This window comes from Adiantum capillus-veneris, chromosome 15 (assembly GCF_014529385.1).
Source record: "Adiantum capillus-veneris isolate H3 chromosome 15, ASM1452938v2, whole genome shotgun sequence".
NCBI classification, from domain to species: Eukaryota; Viridiplantae; Streptophyta; class Polypodiopsida; order Polypodiales; family Pteridaceae; genus Adiantum; species Adiantum capillus-veneris.
In genome coordinates, this window is record NC_140945.1 from 41,924,934 (window position 1) to 41,944,543 (window position 19,610).

Consider the following 19,610-nt stretch of genomic DNA (forward strand, 5'->3'; position numbering starts at 1 on the left):
GTTCATTTTATTTCCAATGTTGAATGAGTCCTGACCCCCCTACTGATCACAGGGGGCAGAGTTCCTCGTTAAAGGGCTCTTGAATCCACGACTTGCTTTCTATGCGGTGGATACCCACGACTTGATTTCTATGCAGTGGGAACCCACGTCTTGCTTTCTATGCGGTGGGAGTGTCCATGACGTGCTTTCTATGCGGTGGGAGTGTCCATGAGGTGCTTTCTATGCGGTGGACATACCTAGTTGTATGGGCAGGTAGGCGACAATTGGAGGAGTGAACTCTCGCTGGAGGGGGGATGTTGTACCTCCAGAACATTGGAACTTTTATGAATAAGTTTGAGTAAAATTTTTACTAGAATTCTATCTTGGTGTTGTTTGCAATACTGGTTGAAGGGTTGTATTAATGAACAATGTGATTCCGAATTAAACAAGGAATCTTTATGTTGAACAACCTTTGTGGTAGTAATTAGGTCACACAAGGAAGTGTGAGTGTGGGGGTGGAAAGTGGAGGCTTGGCTTAGGTTGCCAATGCCTACGAGATGGGTGGTCCCGATTGGTCGGGAACTCTCTGTCCCCATTGTGCTTACTTCGATATTAGTAATACTCATTGCCCCTAGAGTGGTGAAATCTCGAGTGTACGTGCCTCTGAAACATGGGGAAAAAGGTGCTCGGGGTTTCTCTCCTTTTGGAAGGTGGGTCTTAGGATCGCTAGATAGTTCAAGTACGCTTCCCCTGCGAGGTGGAGCTAGATCTCCCTGCTAGTAGGCTCGAACTCGACTCACTTTGTGATGAGAGATCGTCCGCTAGTTGAACCCTGAACCATTTTTTTTGCTTCCGCAATAGATCTAGTGGCCACCGCGTTCACCATCAGATCCGCCATTGGAAACGGCAGGGTGGGGACCTCACACCTGGTATCAGAGCCTAGGTTAGGCTGGGAAATAAAGTCGTATTGTTTGAACATTTAAAAGGAACTAAAAGTATATAGATATTTGATCCGAATTCCTTGCATTGGTGTTGCAGGAAGACCCAGTGCTCGAATATCGGAAGTTCCAAGTGTTTGAGCTTATTTATGAGCAAGCTCGAAGATCCCCAGTTTACGAGTTCAGGCGAGATGTCATGGAGATACTGTTGAAGGCTTATACGCCACACTCCACTCGCATTGATAGAGGATGGGAACTTGATTGGACATTTCCAGGAGGGGTTTACTACATCAACTCTCGGAAGCTAGGATGCCTGGCTACCGACTTGAAGAAGATACGTTGGGGAGAAGAGTTGAGAGTAATAGAGATATTCTACTTGGTGCCTACACGATTGGACCAGACTGTTTCAGACAACTCCAACCAAACCATCAACGACTGGCTCTTGGAGAAGGTCACCAACGTGATCCCAGCAAACCGAGTCAAAACCTTTGGATTATTGAAAGCGGAACTCCGGCTTGATATCTTAGTTTATTATCCACTCAAGAATGAGTATAGAAACTATTACACGAATGAAGTAGTGCATCATGTGAATACCATCTCCTAGGCGTATTTTATACGCAATCCATAAAGCCATGTAATAAGCTGATCATCAGTTATCATAAACCTTGAGGGGTTTTAATTGTAATAAATTTTCATCAATAAAGTAAATTTTTGTCTCTGAATCTCTGTCTCTTGATAAAGTAGAATCTTGAATTTTATTTAAAGTCTCGTGTCTATTTTGAAATCCAAGTAATGTATCAAGAATTCGTATAACCCATGTAGGTACCGCCTGTTGCTCTGTACTCGGCAGCGCAAGAGAAGAAGCTTCTCCTTAAGCAAGCCCAACCTCCGATCTTTAAGGGCGAGGGGGAAAATGTGGAGAGAGATGCGGAAGTATGGATGGAAGCCATGGACGACTACTTTGAAGCTGCGGGGACCCAACCCGTAAATCAGACCATGCTTGCGATGTTCCGCTTGACTGGCGATGCCAAGATATGGTGGAAGCAACATTGCAGAGACATGGATATTAAGGGATCTTCCCAGTCCTGGGAAGACATTAAAGCTGCGATAATGGGGCGATATTTACCGCCTGCCTATAGAACCTTGAGGATGAATGAATTCTTTTCACTTCGGCAGTTGAATTCATCTGTCGAAGAATACTATGCAAAGTTTGTCACTCTTCGGAGATATGCTCCTAAGATGACCTTGGAACAACAGGTGGCAAGGTTCTTCCAAGGACTAATCGAACCCCTGAATACTCGGTTGGAAGCTCTCAGGCCGACAGCGCTACAGGATGCCTTATTGAGGGCTAAACCTCTAGCTCTCAAAGTACAAAATGCTAATCAAAACAGGAGGAATCATTGGGCAAAGAGGGCAAGGACTACTGCTTGGGATAACAAACCAGCCAACCAAGCGTATAACCAGCGCCCTATTGTGGCTACCACCACAACCATGGAGTTCCCCGATGTTCGATGCTATGGTTGCGGCGAGCATGGACATTACAGATCCAATTGCCCCAGGAACATTCAGGCAACCAACGCCAATGCCATACCCTTGAATACCCGTGGGCGTGGCCAAGCTAATGAAAGAGGAGGACGAGGAAGGATGAACAGAGGGCGAGGGCGTGGAGCTACCACCAGAGTGAATGCCGCAGTGTATAACCAACTGTGGGTGACGAAGCAGTGGAGAGAGCAACCCTACATGCTGCAATTGACAATCCCAATGGTTGCGAGCAATATGCAGTCATTCATACGCCAGGATCTCTCAGAGGTGAATGAGTTAACTTCCTTATAGATTGTGGTAGTACTCTTTCATTTCTTTCACCCCGATGCATGAGGAAGCTAAAGCTAGATAAGTGTCCAACAAGCAAGCTAGTTGTAGAGTTAGCAAATGGCAAGGAAGTAGTATCTCAACATTCTGCAGGAAAAATCGACTTTGATTTAGGGGGACACCCAACTTTTGCCCAATTTCGAACCCTACCCTTAGGATTCTTTGATGGGATGCTAGGGATGGACTGGCTAAAGCAAAATAGGGCCCACATACATTGTGCACAAGGGAACTTTACTTTTACAGATAACTTGGGTAATGAAGCCTTAATCCAGGGGGAAAATGGGAGACCTAAGGATACTCTAGTTAAGGCCAGCAGACTTTTGAAGGGACTAAGGAAGGGTCAGCAAATTTATGTGGTTAAACTCAACAAGGTGGACCAATCAGATAACTCACTTCGACCAGACTGGTTGAGGGAGTATGATGATGTATTCCCTGAAGACCTTACGAATCTTCCACCTCACAAAGAGGTAGATCATGAGATTGAGACTATCCCTGGGTGTGAACCTATCTCAAAAAGACCTTATAAAATGTCACTTCCGGAAGCCATCGAACTCAAGGAACAACTTAGGCAACTCATTGAGCAAGGATTCATTCGACCCAATACTTCTCCTTGGGGTGCTCCAGTTCTTTTTCAGAAGAAGAAGGATGGAACCTTAAGGCTATGCATAGACTATCGTGGACTGAACCAAGTAACTGTCAAGAACAAGTATCCAATTCCAAGGATTGACGAACTTTTGGATAGACTCCACGGCGCCAAAATATTTACAAAGATAGATCTAAGGTCAGGATATTACCAAATCAAGATCAAGGAATCAGATATTCCAAAGACAGCTTTCAATACTAGGTATGGGCACTACGAATTCACAGTAATGTCTTTTGGTCTAACAAATGCTCCTGCAAGCTTCAATCGACTTATGCAGGATATTTTTAGAACTTACCTGGATGATTTTGTCTTGGTTTTCTTTGATGACATTATGATCTACTCTAAGAACGAGGTAGATCACAAAGATCATGTTCGCAAGGTACTTGATCTCCTTCGAGAACATCAGCTTTATGCTAAAGAGAGCAAATGCACTTTTTGCTCACCAAAAGTCAACTATCTTGGATTTGTCATATCAGCTGAGGGAATTTCAGTGGACCCAGACAAGGTCAAGGACATTGTTGATTGGCCTCAACCATCCACCGTCAGTGAAGTAAGAGGATTTCTTGGAATAACGGGATGGTTTAGGATTTTTGTCAAGGACTATGCACATATTGCTGCACCTTTGACGGAACTTCTGAAGAAAGAAATGAGGATCGAATGGAAGACCGAGCACGAGTCTAGCTTTGCTAAGCTAAAAGAGTTCTTGGTCTCGGCTCCTATTTTAAAGCTTCCAGATTTCAGCAAGGAATTTGAAGTAGCGACCGACGCTAGAAAATTTGCTCTAGGCGGGGTTCTTACTCAAGAAGGAAGACCAGTGGCGTATACTTCGTGAAAGCTGAGAGATCATGAGAAGAATTATCCTACTCATGATTTGGAACTTTTAGCAGTTATTCATGCGTTGAAGTTATGGAGACATTATCTTCTTGGGCGCAAGTTTCAGCTGGTTACATACCACAAGAGCTTAAAAATGGATTTTTACTCAACCTATTCTCAATATGCGACAACGACGATGGATAGAGCTATTACAGGAATATGAGCTTGACATAAAGTATAGACCCGAAAAGGAAAATGCAGTTGCAGATGGTCTTAGCCGAAAATCCTTTCTCGGAGCTATCTCTATTCCAAATAACCCTATCTGGGATAGAATCAAAGAAGCATCTTTGATAGATCCAGAGTACCAACGTATAGTATCTCTAGTCCAGCATAATAAGATGCCTGAAGCTAAAGATTACTCTCTTATGGGAGGATGTCTTTACTACAGACATGGACTCTGTGTACCCAGAGATCCAGCCTTAAAGAAGGCCATTTTGTATGAAGCGCACGATAGCCCTACATCCGGAAATCCAGGCTATGCTAAGACTCTTCATGCTGTCAGGAGGAGTTATTTTTGTTCAGGAATGAAAGGGGACATACTTCGCTATGTGAGGCAATGTCTTTCTTGTCAGCGGATAAAGGCCGAAAGAATCAAGTTATCAGGGCAACTTCAACCTCTTGACATACCCCAGATGAAATGGGAATGCATCAGTATGGATTTTGTTACAGGATTACCTTCTACAGGAGGTTATGATTCTGTTTTCGTAGTTGTTGATATGCTCACAAAAGTGGCTCATCTAATACCCGTAAAGACAACCTTTACTGCTTCAGATGTTAGTCGGGTATTCATCAAGGAGATTTTTGGGTTACATGGTCTACCCAAGCGTATCGTCGGTGATAGAGATGTCAAGTTTACATCAAAATTTTGGACTTCTCTTTTCCAATCTATTGGGTCACAATTAGCCTTCAGTACAGCGTATCATCCATAGACAGATGGGCAAACTGAGAGATTTAATCAAGTCATCGAGGACATTCTCAGAGCCTATTGTTCGCAAGAGCCAAAGAAGTGGTTACAGTATCTACCTTTGGTGGAGTATGCTTACAACTCTTCCGAACACAGAAGCATTGGAATGTCACCTTTCAAAGCTCTTTATGGACAGGACTGTTTAGCACCACTGAACTTCTCAGATCCAACCATCAGGGTAGAAGCCTCTAGAAGGATGTTAGAGGATATGGAAGCACAGACTAGAGCTATTCGCCAGGACATTCAGGCCGCTCGGGATAGACAAAAGCACTATGCAGATAAGAATCGTTCAGAAAGAACTTTCAAAGAAGGGGATAAGTTTTTTCTACGAGTCCGACCAAAGAAAAGCAACTTATCACTAGGCAGATATAAGAAGCTAAGCCCAAGGTACTGTGGGCCATTCGAGATCATTAAGGTTGTGAGTGACCAAGCTTACAAGCTAAAGTTACCTGCAAACTTGAAGGTTCATGATGTATTCCACGTCAGCTTACTCAAACCCTATATTCCTAACCCTGATCAATTCTTGGACTTAGATCAGATAGTCATGCCAGCACAAGGAGTTCTCGAGCTCCAACCTGACTACGTACTGGAAACAAGGGAAAGGAAGTTACGCAACAGACCTATCACGGAGCATCTGGTAAAGTGGAAGGATTACTCTGAAGAAGATGCAACTTGGGAGGACGAACCAACGCTCATAAAGGATTACCCAAACACATTCTTGAGATGAGGACATCTCAAATTTTTCACGTTGGGGACGTTGTAAGGTCTCTAACCCCGATCAAAAAGAGCACCATTGTACCATGAAACGAACATAATGGAAAAAGTTACTATTTTTAGTAGTTTTCCAAATTCTGTCAGTGCCATGATGTTCAGAATGTTTTAAAACTTCGAAATGTGAATTAAAATAATTTTTGTAAAAAAATTCCAAAAATAGCAAGTTTTTGGTCACCCGACCCGTCCAGTTTTGATCGTCTCGAAAAACTGCACCCGTACCCCAAATTTGAAAAAATGCATTTTCGGACCCCAGGGGCTGTTAAATATGGCAGGTACTCGTACTCGGGCCAGTACGCCTTAGTTAGACCTTGCTATAGCAATTTTCGGCATCAAAATCCGACTCGCATTAGGAGATTTCGGAGGTCTTTTGGAGGGCCTTTTGGTAGAGAGAGGAAAATAAGCTCCTCCAATGAGAGAAGAGCCTACGTTACGTAGAAAAATAGATTGATATTAACAAAAATATAAAAGGTGTCCCTCTCCTCATTTAATAATCTAGTGGTCCTTGAAGACGAGCACTCTCTTTTATTTAATGCGAGCACCTTTTTCAGAAGGTAGATGCGGTGCATTTGATACGGGATACGTCATCACTAGAACTCAAAAAGTCACAAAACTATCAAGTGGTGGAAGATTTTAAAACTTTTGATACTGCCAATGCGTCCGGAACACACATATCTCCTAGAAATGAATGTCCAATTGCCTCGCTTAGACATCCAAAGAGGCCAAAAATGTCAAACACCCTTAAAAGAACATTTTACTAACGGCGCGCGCGGGGGCATTTCAAAATTTTGGAATGCTTCCTCGCGCGCCGTTAGTAAAAAGGCACTTTTTCCCTCTTTTTAGGGATCTTTTTGAGAGGAAAATGTCCAAAAACCTCTAAAAAGGGGCTTTTTGGAAAGATAAGTGTCCAAAAATCACTAAAAAGAGCTTTGTACTAACGGCACGCGAGGGGGCATTCCAAAATTTTGGAATGGCTCCTCGCGCGCCGTTAGGCAAAAGGCCCTTTTTTCCTCTTTTTAGGGAGCTTTTTGAGAGAAAAATGTCCAAAAACCTCTCAAAAGGAGCTTTTTGGAAAGATAAGTGTCCAAAAATCACACAAAAAAGCTTTGTACTAACGGCGCGCGAGGGGGCATTCCAAAATTTTGGAATGCCTCCCTGCGCGCCGTTAGTAAAAAGGCCCTTTTTTCTTTTTTTAGGGAGCTTTTTGAGAGGAAAATGTCCAAAAACGTCTAAAAAGGGGCTTTTTGGAAAGATAAGTGTCCAAAACCCCCCAAAAATGGGCTTTGTACTAACGGCGCGCAGAGGGGCATTCTAAAATTTTAGAATGCCTCCTCGTGCGTCTTTAGTAAAAAGCCCATTTTTGGGAGTTTTTTGACATTTTTTGCCTCTCCGGATGTCGGAATGAGACAAGTAGACATTCGTTTTTAAGGTATTTTGGCGTTCCGGATGCATTGGTGGTGTCAAAATCCTCAAAATCTATCACTATTTTACAGTTTGTGACTTTTCAAATTTCAGTGATGACGTAAGCTGCATTGAATGCGTCGCACCTGCCTCCTGAAAAAGACGCTCGCATTAAATAAAAAAGTGACCGTTTTCAAGGACGATTGGGAATATAAATCTACTTTTCAGAGTGTCTGGATGTCCTTTTGGACGTACTCACAAGGTGCAAGTGCATTTTAAAAAAAGTTTCTAGAGAGAGAAATACAATTTCTTACAAGGCCCTCCAAATGACCTCCGAAATTTTCTAATGTATGACCCGTTTTAGCCTAGAATCAAATTTTCTCAAAATTGCCCGGGGAGATACCGAGGGCCCGGGGCTGTGTGGGAACAAGTTCCAGCCCACTCCTGATCAGCTTTAGCAGCTAGGGGACGCCCTCTTGCTTTGTGGGAGTCCTGGGAGAGTTTCCAAGCCAGTAACTAAGTCTCACGGTCAGTTAACCAAGCCAACCTGACAATTGGTGGGTAGGGGAACTGAACTTGTCAATGCAGAGACTAAGTGCTCACTCAGATGCTTATAGCAGCACAAATCGATTTTCAGCTTGTAGGAGCCTATTTAAAGACCTGCACACACACACACATACACATGTATGCTCACACACACACAGTGCACACACACACACCTACACACACTCTGGGAAGGTGCTGCCGGAACACACACCTTTTGAAGGAGAAGCGAGGAGGGAGGTGCTCTCGAATTCTCACCTCAAGAAGCTCGATTAGATCAGAGAATCGAGAGGATTATCAGCCCTTAATCACGGTAACCACGGTTTAATTAATGCTTTCTGCAAATCCTTTTCATTACCATCTAAATTTCTCGTCTATTATGCTTATTCCTAGTCGTAATTCTCTATAATTACTCTCTAAATTCTCCTTAACCATATTCTATTATGTAATCATCATCCCATAGCTGAATTATCAGCCATTCATCACTCTTAATTAATGATTAGTGCACGATTATTAAAATTTTCTCTCTCTAGGTAGCATAGAAATTAATCGGTAAGCTGGTAATTGTGTAGATTGATGAGAATCACTCTTTCTATCACGCATTAATATTGTAGCTGATTTAGATCCATCTCTGTTATACATTAAGATATAATTAAGGTACGATTAATCTGTCATTAAGTCTCTAAGAGGTGGTTTTTCTCACACCTATGCATGCGGTGATTCTGCACCCTCTAATTGCTAGGAAAGAGATTAATTGTGCTTAATTCATCTCTCTGGTAATTCCATTAGTGAAATCCTATTATTCTTAATCATGTAAGCCGAGTAATTATCTTTAGAGCCGGTTCCCATAGGGTTATGTGTCATCCATAATGATTGCTATATGGAAAAATATAAACCTCTCATGTAGCAGGCATTGTTTGATGTTGCTAATCTATCATTTGGCTTGTTATGACGCTTGCGGACATTAGCTCTTTTCTCCAAGTTAATTATTTAAAGTAGTGAGTTTAAAATGGCCCCGGTTAAGAGGACTCGCCTTGGTGGAGCCCACGACCACAAGGCAGGAACGAGCAAGATGAACGGAAAGGGAAAAGCTCCCATGGAGGAACAAATACCGGCCATCTCACGGGCCATCGACGAAGAAATGGAAGAGGTAGGTCATAATTTCATTCAAGCTGTTTAATTTAACATTGCACACGTCTAGTTAGGAATGAAAATATCCCCAAACATGTTGGAGAAATCCGACGGAAACCTCGGCATTGAATTCATTGTGCATTAAGTTCTAAAGTAGGAAGGAAATGATTGATGGGTATGCTGGTTGCAATAGGAAAGAATGTCTGCTAGGGAAAATTTAGCTCGACATGTTCATTTTATTTCCAATGTTGAATCAGTCCTGACCCCCCTACTGATCACAGGGGGCAGAGTTCCTCGTTAAAGGGCTCTTGAATCCACGACTTGCTTTCTATGCGGTGGATACCCACGACTTGCTTTCTATGCAGTGGGAACCCACGTCTTGCTTTCTATGCGGTGGGAGTGTCCATGACGTGCTTTCTATGCGGTGGACATACCTAGTTGTATGGGCAGCTAGGGGACAACGGGAGGAGTGAACTCTCGCTGGAGGGGGGATGTTGTACCTCCAGAACATTGGAACTTTTATGAATAAGTTTGAGTAGAATTTTTACTAGAATTCTGTGTTGGTACTGTTTGCAATACTTGTTGAAGGGCTGTATTAACGAACAATGTGATTCGGAATTAAACAAGGAATCTTTATGTTGAACAACCTTTGTGGTAGTAATTAGGTCACACAAGGAAGTGTGAGTGTGGGGGTGGAAAGTGGGGGCTTGGCTCAGGTTGCCAATGCCTACAAGATGGGTGGTCCCGATTGGTCGGGAACTCTCTGTCCCCATTGTGCTTACTTCGATATTAGTAATACTCATTGCCCCTAGAGCGGTGAAATCTCGAGTGTGCGTGCCTCTGAAACATGGGGAAAAAGGCGCTCGGGGTTTCTCTCGTCTTGGAAGGTGGTTCTTTAGATCGCTAGATAGTTCAAGTACGCTTCCCGTGCGAGGTGGAGCTAGATCTCCCTGCTAGTAGGCTCGAACTCGACTCACTTTGTGATGAGAGATCGTCCGCTAGTCGAACCCTGAACCATTTTGTTTGCTTCCGCAATAGATCTAGTGGCCACCGGGTTTGAGGCCGAAATGAACGCTTTTTGGCATGGTTTGAGGCCGAAAAACTGAAACATCATAATGAGCTCCAATCACTTGCTAATCAGTTGGCTAAACAAACTAGTGAAAACCCCTTAGCCTTCTGGGATAAAGAAGAATATTGGGTCTCACAGCTCGGTACTCCGCAACTAGCAGTTTAAAAGTTACTCACCCAGGAATGTCTCTGGAAGACACATAGCTATGCAAGGAAGAAATTGATCAACTCCTGCAAACTGGTTTGATTGTCCCCTCTAATAATTCTTTTTCTTGTCAAGCTTTTTATGTGAATAATCACTCATAGCAAAAAAGAGGGAAAAAGCGGCTAGCCATTAATTATAAACCAATTAATGACTGGCTAGAGGCAAAGCGCTTTCCTTTGCCACTAACGAATGATCTGCTCCGCCGAATCAAGGATAGTCAGGAATTCTCCAAATTTGATTTGAAAAGTGGATTTTGGCAATTTAAGATCACACCTGGTGATCGATACAAAACTAGTTTTGTAGTCCCCCAAGGAATGTTCGAATGGAGAGTTTTACCCATGGGACTAAAGCCTGCTCCCTCACTCTGTCAAGAAAGGATTGAGGTCCTATTCTCAGATTGCAGGGAATTCTTATTGTTGTATATTCATGATATCCTGGTCTACTCTAAGGATATTGAAAGTCATATTAAGCATCTTAAGCGGTTTGTGCAAAAGCTTCAAAATACTGGACTGGTTCTTAGTCTTAAGAAGATGGAGCTTTGTCAAACCCATACTACTTTTTTGGGAGTGGAGATCTTCTCTGGCTGTATTAAAATGCAAGAGCATGTTTTAAAGAAGTTATTGGATTTTCTAGATCAACTGCAGGATCGTAAACAGGTTCAATCTTTTGTAGGACTTTTGCTACCCTTCAAGCAGCTGGAACGAAGCAGGGAATTCTTCTAGTCTGAGAATTTGTCTATAGCTATGCACACGATCAAGGACATTTGCTAGAAATTACCTCCTTTCAAAATCCCTACGCATAATCCTCTTATTGTATATTCAGATGCATCTGAGGAAGCATGGGGAGGAATAATGTGTGAGCAGGTGAATGATACGCCTATCATTTATAGATGGGATTCTGGAAGATTCAAAGATTTGAGCAACGGTATCATTCAATCCAAAGAGAATTGCTAGCTGGAGTGAATGTTGCACTATCATTCCGATTAATTTTATTAGGAGTGCCATTCACCCTACGAAGTGATTGGAAACATTTTGATAAATTACTCCAGGAAAAGAATACAGGAAAAGTGGGAAATGCTCGCATCTACAGATGGGCTTACAAGCTAAGTCATTTTGATGTGACTTATGAATATGTGCCTGGGTGCAAAAATAATATTGAAGATTTGTTATCGTGTGTCAAAGCAACCTAAGCCATGATGTCACGTTCACAGTGGAATGTTCTTATGGATTCATACTTAAGATTTGCCATGCATTTATAGTCATATTTCCATCCAAATTGGTGGAGGAGAAGCCACTATACGGACACATTCAATGCTATATATGTGGATATTGGAGCAACAATTTTTGCACATCTTTGCCCAACCAAACTGGTTCAAAGAAGGATTTTCTTCTATTCTCACTCCTATATAGTGCTTACTTCTACACAAGGGTTTGGAAAGCTTGAACCCATCAAAGTATCTTGCTTATTAAGTATGGAGTGGCCCTTGACCACTCAAACCATATCAAATGACTGTGAAACTTTGCACGGGTAGGGAAATGGTGCTCAACCCCACCGGTGCAAAGTCTCGTCGCCATCCAATATGGTTTGAGCGGTCTCGATCCATACTATGCATTGAAAACCCTGAACCCTGAACCCGGAACCGTAATCCCTAAACCATAAACCAGATACCTTTAAACTTGAACTCTGAACTTAAATCCTTATCCCTAAACTTTAGCCATATACCATAAACCCTAAACCCTAAACGCTAAATCCTAAACCCTAAACCCTAAACCCTAAACCCTAAACCCTAAACCTAAATCCCTAAACCATAAAGCCAATACCTTCAACCTTGAACCCTGAACTTAAATCCTTATCCCTAAACTTTAGCCATATACCAGAAACCCTAAATCCTAAACCCTAAACCCTAAACCCCAAACCCTAAACCCCAAACCCTAAACCCTAAACCCTAAACCATAAACCATAAACCCGAAACCCTAAACCCTACATATAGTATGGTTTGAGACCACCAAAACCATATTGGATGCCCACATGAATTTGTACGGGTGGGGATGAGAACTATTTTTCTATCCCTGCAAACTTTCATAGCCATCCGATATGGTATGGGCGATTAGGACCCATAATATGTGCTAAAATGGGTTGTATGAGACATACGTCCACTTTAGCACATAGTATGGTTAGGGACCAATGGTTAGGGACCACCCAAAACATATCGGATGGCCACAAGACTTTGCACGGATGGGGGTGAGACCCCCAATAGCCTCCAGTGTCAGACTGTAGACCCCTAGTCCCAGCCCTCAGAGCCAATCCTTTTCCCAAAGTTACGGATCCGTTTTGCCAAATTCCCTTACCTACATTGTTCTATCAACCAGAGGCTATTCACCTTGGAGACCTGATGCGGTTATGAGTACGACCGAGCGTGATCGGCATTCGCTCCTCCAAATTTTCATGGGCCGCCGGGGGCGCACCGGACACCATGAGACGTGTGGTGCTTTACCAGCCACTATTGGACTCTATCTCCTGGTGATCCGATTTCAGAGTGGGTGGGTTCTTAAAAAGAAAAGAGAACTCTTTCCGAGGCCCCCGCCGTCCGGCGTCTCCGGATTCGGTCACGTTGCCGTCCACCGCCACTTCCCAGTTCGAGAATATTGACCCGATTCTCTTTCGATGAATGACGCGCATTGCACCCTTGACACATGACTGCCCCATCTCTTAGGATCGACTAACCCATGTCCAATTGCTGTTCACATGGAACCTTTCTCCACTTCGGTCTTCAAAGTTCTCATTTGAATATTTGCTACTACCACCAAGATCTGCACTGGGGGCCATTTCACTCGGACTCATGCCCGGAGCTGCGCCACAACCCCCACGCCCTCCTACTCATCAGGGCCTCGCACTTGCCCTGATGGCCGGGTATAGGTCGCGTGCTTCAGAGCCATCCATTTTCGGGGCTAGTTGATTCAGCAGGTGAATTGTTACACACTCCTTAGCGGATTTCGACTTCCATGACCACCGTCCTTGTGTCGTAATCAATCAACACCCTTTGTGGGATCTAGGTTAGCATGCAGTTTGGCACCGTAACCCAGCTTTCGGTTCATCTTGCATCGCCAATTTTGCTTATCAAAAATAGCCCACTTAGAGCTTGCATTCTGCATCTGGGTAAAACAGAGCGGCCCCAGCTGCTTACCTATTTAAAGTTTGAGAATAGGTCGAGGGTGTTTCACCCTCTATGCCTCTAATCATTCACTTTACCTGATAAAATTGGGAAGAGCTACTGTATTAACCGAGACGTTAGCGACACCGGGGCTTTACAATTATTTCATCAATCTCTAGTCGATGACAATGATGGTAACTCCCTCATGTCACTTCACCTGCTTCGATTGCCCGTGGATTGTGCAGTCTTCAATTCAGTTTTCTGCCTCGATCATCAAGCTTCAATTATTATCAAATATTCCACAGCTTCTGGCTCCTTATGCTTTGCACTAGCTTAATTGCCGCTCACAAATTTTTCTGTCTCCTCTAATTGACTTACCTTGATTTCCGTCAGGCTCTGTATACCTTTGATGACCTCTTTTCAAGCATCCTTTGTTCCACTTCCTTGTCTTCGCAAACATTACCCTATTACCCTCGTTCAACTTTTTGTTAATTGCCCTTCGATGCTTCTTGCTTGCCGAGAGAGAGAGAGAGAGAGAGAGAGAGAGAGAGAGAGAGAGAGAGAGAGAGAGAGAGAGAGAGAGTATAGCCTTTGCCTTGCCTCTCAATGCTTTGTAGTAGTCGACGATGAGCCGAGAGCAAGAGAAAGAGAGCCCAAAAACCTTCTTCCTCTCCTCAGTCTCCACTTCTTGATTTCTTGCTCGTCTCGTAAACCCTTCGAGTGCTTTCAATTATCCTCCTTGAGGTCGACATAGAGAGAGAGAGAGAGAGAGAGAGAGAGAGAGAGAGTGAACACCGTTCTCTTTAAGTTGCTTTCTAGCTTCTTCTTTCGGATTCACCACTCCTTGCTTGCCGAGAACGAGAGTGAGAGAGAGGGAGCTTTTCCCTTTGCTCCGACCCCTCCCCGCCTTTTTCTTCTTCGCCCACATTCTCCTGCTCTTCCTCCTTGTAGTCCTCAAACTTCCTTTCATTGATTACCCTCCTTTGCTTTGCTTTTTCCCCCTTTGCACTCGTTGATGCCCTCCTATTTTTTTTTCCCCACCATGCAGTCACGGCGCCGTGACTGACATGGCGCGGGAAAACGCTCTTGATAACGTGGCACTACGGCGTGTTTGAGTGGCCTCAAACGCATCGCGGTTAGCACTGAATTAGGGCACCATGCCGTCCTCAGTCTTTTTCGTCTCTTGCTCGCTCTTGTCAGAGCACCGCAGCGCGCACTACATCCTCCTCTTCTTCTTTCTGCGCTTGCCCGTTGCCTGCACGGCGCTTTCTGCCATTTCTTTTGTTTTTCACACCCTTTAAGCCCTTAAGTTACCCATTGGGTGGGCGGCCTTATTAATTTAGCTTTGGACCGTTTGAATTTGGCCTCTTTGGGCGGCCATAGTAAGGGCATCACATTTAGCATACATGTCGTTCAAAGCACTGCCAAGCACGACATCTCTTTTGAGCAGTCCTTGCCAATAGTCGCATCAGGGATTCTCTCGCTTTGGGGTCAATCCCGCAATCAATGCTTTCCATGAGATCACATGAAGCTCTTCAAGCAGTTTTTGTACTTAATGAGACGTACACCACATTTGACGTACATGTAGCTGCTATCAATGCACTGCAAGAGATAATATTTTGGACAAGATTCTCCTCGAGCACTTACTTTGCTACACTCCAAAATCCGAGCGAGAGCCAAAATCTCCCAGATGGCACTTCGATCGAGTCGACTGGTCTGGCACGGAACCGGCCCCTGGTGAATCTTTAATGGCCCATAACTTGGCAACCGTAACTCTGATCATTGATCTGAAAAGACCGACACGCTCCACAAAGTGAGCACTTCATCCCAACGCATTCATTTTGTTTTTGTCCCCTCAGCTGCACTTGCCCAATCCGGTATGGATCTGCTACTGACTCAACTTAAAACTGTCATAACTTCTTACCCGTAGCTCCAATCGATGAGCCATAAAGGTAGACCACATCAAGCACTACAGTTCTAGATCATAAACTCCCATTTGTGCTCACTTCAAGCATAGTCGTTTTTAGCATCATTAAGGCATCAGTTGGCCCTTTTAAGCCGCATCTAGCATACATTAATCATTAAACTTGACATGTTAACAAGCCCTCATCACTGACCATTAATCAAGTAGGCTTTCAATAAGCTTGTTCTGCATCTTCTTGGCATATTTCTTAGCATGGGAGCGGAGCTGCACGACATCCACCCCCTCTGAACCTGCATAGCCTCCGGCTGTGCCAACAACACTTCAATCTGCATCTGCTACGGGTACCTTAAGCTCTTGCCATCATCAGACTCACGTAACTGGTAAACATATGAAAAAAAAAAATTGAAAGAAGGCTTATACCCTATCATCAATTATCTAGCTTAATCATTAGGTAGCTGTCCATCAAAAATCTATGAACCACATCTTTCGTATCTTCAAAGCATTCAATTATGAATAACATGTTTAGTGAACCCCGCCAGACTCAAGTGCTCCAGTTAATGATGTACACGGCTTGACCATTAAGCTCACCTTAAGGAACCCTATCAAGCTCAAGTATGCCTTACTCTATCTACACACGGAATGGTCGTCAAGTCCTTTACCTCAAGTTCTGTTAGCAGAACCAACTCAAAAGATGTGAAGATACTTCATCAATTGTCCAAAGAAGTCAGTTGGAAGCCAACCATGTAATCTTCTTGAACGCATAACCAAAACTATTCTGACTTAGCATAATCTAAAAAACAAAACCTTGTACCATGCAACCTGCTACATCAGATAGCTGGTACTCTTCAAATCTGCAAACTGGCACTTTAGTAGCCCCTGGGATCAAACGGGAACCCAATCATTTGTCCCATTGTGAGCATTCCTTTTTTTAAAAAAAATTGCACCATCCTCCAGGATCATAGGGAAAATAAAATAATTTCCAATCAATAGAGCATAAACATAAATTAACCCACAAATCTTCATACAAACTGCCTGGATCATATGGCATATAAATCAATTGGCCAGGACCATGCATATATTTGTCACCTCCTGGGTCAAAAGCTAGCTCAAAATCCCCTACATCATAGGGTAACATCAGATTCCATATAGCATCAGGTAGCATTAGATACTGCCATATCCCCTGTGCAACTGGCTCATCCAATTGTTGATCATCAATCACAGATACAAGCATTGGCAGTGCACCTTCACTCTCACTAGTGTTGGAATCCCAATCATGCATATCTAAATACACCAAGTCTCTGGTAAAATCCTCTTAATTAGGCTCAAAAGATGCATCTGAAAACAATTCTCTATCTTGTAGAGGCTCAAAATCAAGTAAAGCATCATCCAACAGCTGCATAAGTTCATCATCTTCTAAATCTAAACAAACTGGCTCATGCATGATTCTGAATTGATTGGTATCCTTAGCATCTGTGTTTGACAACCCTTCCAAAGCTTCATCCAATAAGAACATAAGGTCTAGGTCCACCACTTGAGAAGGTTCCTCAATCCTGCACATCTCAGGTTGCTGCAATAAACGAGGATTTTCACATATGACATGCATACTAAACGCATCTGCAGTAAACTGCTCTTCAAGTCTTTCACCCTCAGCCAGATATCTTTGCACTTCTGTAGCACAAAGTTCAGCATGCACATTGAAAATTTCATCTACTGTCATGTCTGTATCATCGACACAATGAAACCAATCATAGTCATCAACAAGAGATTGCACTTCACTGTGCACCCCCTCTGAATCAGCATCATCAAGTTCATGATCATTCTACCATAGTGTAAGCCCTGTGTCACAAATTCTCGATAGAGAAGAAGTTTGCTCCTTCTCTAGATCACCATCATCAAATTCAGGATTAGTCTGCCAGATCGTTAGCTCTAGGTCACAAAAACTTTTCAAAGAAGGAGTCTGCACCCCCTCTAATTCATTATCATCACATTCAAGACCAATTTTCCACTTTTGTAGCTGTGCTTCACAAAAACTTGTCAATGAAGGAGTCTGCACCCCCTCTGAATCAAGCACATAGTCTTGCTTAGCCAAGTCCTCAAAATCTGGTACATCCAAATTCGATAAATCCGGTATACCAAAAACCATGATCCTGCTGCTCTCAATAGCAGCCCTGCTTGGACCTATGACATTTGTATCATTAATCAACTCTTTGGCAAAACCTGTATCAGTATCTTCAATCACCTCTATGGTAGAATCTGCACCAGAAAAATTTTGTTCTAATTCTAGTTCAATAGCAAAAGTATCAGCTGTAACCGAATCTTCCTGCATGTCTACTTGAATATGGCTGCACTCATTTACTTGCAAAACTTCACTGTTTTGATCCCTTGATTTCTTTTCTTCATATACTTAATGCATAGGTTCTTTGCAAAACTCATTCTGTGTATTCCGAACTGCATGTGTAGATTCTTTGAAAAATTCACCCTGCGTATCCTGAAGCTGTAAAGCCTCACCCTCAAAGACTTCTACTTCATGCACAACATCTGCAAAACCCAACTTTGCATACACAGCTTCAACTATGTCTTCATCATTAGCCTGTAAAAAAGTAGCATCCTGCACAATACACTCATCAATCACAGCTTCTAACTTTGATCTTACTTGTCCTCGAATATCTACGTAGTCTGGTAGACTTGAACTATGTTCTTGATAGCCTTCATATTGCTCATAACGTACTTGCACAATAGCTTCTTTGAAATACTCCCAGTCATCATTACAAGCTTTGATAACTTCTTGAATCTGCTCCTTCACATCTGAACTCACTAACCGCTCAAAAGATTTGATCATCAATTCTTCTGGTATCCCCCTTACCTTGGTCTCCAGCTCATAGCACTCTAGGTAGCCCTCTGGATCGTATCCATCAAAGAGTCGTCTCTCATCGTATATTGCATCTAAAGCTGCATCCAAAGCTTCATCGATTTGATTTTTCTTCTTTACGGTCTCGATTTCAAGGAGAGATCCTTGAACCAATTGAAGAATTTTTGCAAAATCTGAAACTATTGACTTATCATCAAAACCGTTCGCACTTAACTCTGCAATCATCTTCATCATCTGCTCTAAATTCTCCATCTTTACCTCCCACCCCACCTCGTTTTGCATCAGGTTTACCAAAGATGTCGGGGGATATGTGTTCGCTACGTGAGCCCGGCAGGCGCCGGGCCTCTGGCTGTGGGAGGTGTGAAAGAGAGAGAACAAGAGACACTGATGCAACTGACTTTGGCAATCACCGCAATCATCAATTAATTGATTAATACGTTTGCGTACAACTTAATCTTTAGCCAAGGCGGGTTGTTAACAGCACCGAACACCATATCAGAGAGTTTGAGAATTTGGAGACAATTTGGGAATCATCAATGTCTTAAAGATTTGTCCATATGGACAAATCTCAAAGAAATTTTCAAGGACAAATCCTCCCACAAGGTAGTGCTTGAAAATATCTTTAGAGCCATGCTTTTTAAAAATCTAGCTAAGATTTGGCCATGTGGTCAAATCTTACGCTCATTTTGAAAGTGGGAATTGGGAAATTCCCACATTCACTAATATGGTAGTACCGTCACTTGGATCATCTGCTAATTAGGAGTTTAAGCTCCCGCTTTACAGTATTAACCGGGCCGTTAATGACACTGGGGCTTAACAATTATTTAATCAATATCTAGTCGATGACGATGATGGTAACTCCCTCATGTCGCTTCATCTGCTTCGATTGCCCATGGATTCTGCAGTCTTCAATTCAGTTCACTGCCTTGATCATCAAGCTTCAGTTATTATCAAATATTCTGCAGCTTCTGGCTCCTTATGCTTTGCACTAGCTTAATTGCCGCTCACAAATTTTTTCGTCTCCTCTAATTGACCTACCTTGATTGCCACCAGGATCTGTATACCTTTGATGACCTCTTTTCGAGCATCCTTTGTTCCACTTCCTTGCCTTCGCTAACGTTACCCTATTACCCTTGTTCAACTTTTTGTTAATTGACCTTCGATGCTTCTTGCTTGCCGAGGTAGAGAGAGAGAGAGAGAGAGAGAGAGAGAGAGAGAGAGAGAGAGAGAGAGAGAGAGAGAGAGTATAGCCTTTGCCTTGCCTCTCTACGCTTTGTAGTA

At 43.0% G+C, this 19,610-nt stretch overlaps 1 pseudogene; it reads right to left on the minus strand.

The window, feature by feature from the left end:
* Nucleotides 1–12,748: 12,748 nt before the first annotated feature.
* On the minus strand, nucleotides 12,749–13,743 carry LOC147440575 (25S ribosomal RNA; annotated as a pseudogene; the record flags this gene model as incomplete).
* Between the last annotated feature and the right edge of the window lie 5,867 nt (nucleotides 13,744–19,610).